The sequence below is a fragment of the Corvus brachyrhynchos genome, unplaced genomic scaffold (assembly GCF_000691975.1).
Source record: "Corvus brachyrhynchos isolate BGI_N302 unplaced genomic scaffold, ASM69197v1 scaffold991, whole genome shotgun sequence".
Classification (NCBI taxonomy): Eukaryota; Metazoa; Chordata; class Aves; order Passeriformes; family Corvidae; genus Corvus; species Corvus brachyrhynchos.
In genome coordinates this window covers 46,119-48,728 of record NW_008236012.1, presented here as the reverse complement: position 1 = coordinate 48,728, position 2,610 = coordinate 46,119, and positions in this window count along the sequence as shown.

Sequence of the window (2,610 nt, the reverse complement as noted above, 5' to 3'; positions counted from 1 at the left end):
GGATGGGAAAGGGGAGAGGGCTGGGATGGGGCTGGGATTGGGAATTGGGGATCCTAAAAAAATGGGATGGGAAAGGGGGGAGGGCTGGGATTGGGAATTGGGGATCCCAAAAAAGCGGGGATGGGAAAGGGGGAAGGCAGGGATTGGGAATTGGGATCAGGAGAATCCCCAAAAAAAACGGGGATTGGAAAGGGGAAAAGCCTGGGATGGGGCTGGGATTGGGAATTGGGGATCCCAGAAAATGGGAATGGAAAAGGGGGAAGGCAGGGATTGGGAATTGGGATCAGGAGAATCCCCAAAAAAAAACGGGGATTGGAAAGGGGAAAAGCCTGGGATGGGGCTGGGATTGGGAATCGGGGATCCCAGAAAATGGGAATGGAAAAGGGGGAAGGCAGGGATTGGGAATTGGGATCAGGAGAATCCCCCAAAAAAACGGGGATTGGAAAGGGGAAAAGCCTGGGATGGGGCTGGGATTGGGAATCGGGGATCCCAGAAAATGGGAATGGAAAAGGGGGAAGGCAGGGATTGGGAATTGGGATCAGGAGAATCCCCCAAAAAAACGGGGATTGGAAAGGGGAAAAGCCTGGGATGGGGCTGGGATTGGGAATCGGGGATCCCAGAAAATGGGAATGGAAAAGGGGGAAGGCAGGGATTGGGAATTGGGATCAGGAGAATCCCCCAAAAAAACGGGGATTGGAAAGGGGAAAAGCCTGGGATGGGGCTGGGATTGGGAATCGGGGATCCCAGAAAATGGGAATGGAAAAGGGGGAAGGCAGGGATTGGGAATTGGGATCAGGAGAATCCCCCAAAAAAACGGGGATTGGAAAGGGGAAAAGCCTGGGATGGGGCTGGGATTGGGAATCGGGGATCCCAGAAAATGGGAATGGAAAAGGGGGAAGGCAGGGATTGGGAATTGGGATCAGGAGAATCCCCCAAAAAAACGGGGATTGGAAAGGGGAAAAGCCTGGGATGGGGCTGGGATTGGGAATCGGGGATCCCAGAAAATGGGAATGGAAAAGGGGGAAGGCAGGGATTGGGAATTGGGATCAGGAGAATCCCCCAAAAAAACGGGGATTGGAAAGGGGAAAAGCCTGGGATGGGGCTGGGATTGGGAATCGGGGATCCCAGAAAATGGGAATGGAAAAGGGGGAAGGCAGGGATTGGGAATTGGGATCAGGAGAATCCCCCAAAAAAACGGGGATTGGAAAGGGGAAAAGCCTGGGATGGGGCTGGGATTGGGAATCGGGGATCCCAGAAAATGGGAATGGAAAAGGGGGAAGGCAGGGATTGGGAATTGGGATCAGGAGAATCCCCCAAAAAAACGGGGATTGGAAAGGGGAAAAGCCTGGGATGGGGCTGGGATTGGGAATCGGGGATCCCAGAAAATGGGAATGGAAAAGGGGGAAGGCAGGGATTGGGAATTGGGATCAGGAGAATCCCCCAAAAAAACGGGGATTGGAAAGGGGAAAAGCCTGGGATGGGGCTGGGATTGGGAATCGGGGATCCCAGAAAATGGGAATGGAAAAGGGGGAAGGCAGGGATTGGGAATTGGGATCAGGAGAATCCCCCAAAAAAACGGGGATTGGAAAGGGGAAAAGCCTGGGATGGGGCTGGGATTGGGAATCGGGGATCCCAGAAAATGGGAATGGAAAAGGGGGAAGGCAGGGATTGGGAATTGGGATCAGGAGAATCCCCCAAAAAAACGGGGATTGGAAAGGGGAAAAGCCTGGGATGGGGCTGGGATTGGGAATCGGGGATCCCAGAAAATGGGAATGGAAAAGGGGGAAGGCAGGGATTGGGAATTGGGATCAGGAGAATCCCCCAAAAAAACGGGGATTGGAAAGGGGAAAAGCCTGGGATGGGGCTGGGATTGGGAATCGGGGATCCCAGAAAATGGGAATGGAAAAGGGGGAAGGCAGGGATTGGGAATTGGGATCAGGAGAATCCCCCAAAAAAACGGGGATTGGAAAGGGGAAAAGCCTGGGATGGGGCTGGGATTGGGAATCGGGGATCCCAGAAAATGGGAATGGAAAAGGGGGAAGGCAGGGATTGGGAATTGGGATCAGGAGAATCCCCCAAAAAAACGGGGATTGGAAAGGGGAAAAGCCTGGGATGGGGCTGGGATTGGGAATCGGGGATCCCAGAAAATGGGAATGGAAAAGGGGGAAGGCAGGGATTGGGAATTGGGATCAGGAGAATCCCCCAAAAAAACGGGGATTGGAAAGGGGAAAAGCCTGGGATGGGGCTGGGATTGGGAATCGGGGATCCCAGAAAATGGGAATGGAAAAGGGGGAAGGCAGGGATTGGGAATTGGGATCAGGAGAATCCCCCAAAAAAACGGGGATTGGAAAGGGGAAAAGCCTGGGATGGGGCTGGGATTGGGAATTGGGGATCCCAAAAAACGGGGACGGGAAGCAGAACCCGGCTGGGGCAGGAGGGGGGGGGTACTGGGGGTACTGGTGGTGCTGGTGGGGTGGTACTGGTTATACTGGGAGTGGTACTGGTTATACTGGGAGTGGTACTGGGGTGGTACTGGTTATACTGGGGGTGGTACTGGTTATACTGGGAGTGGTACTGGGGAGGTACTGGTTATACTGGGAGTGGTACTGG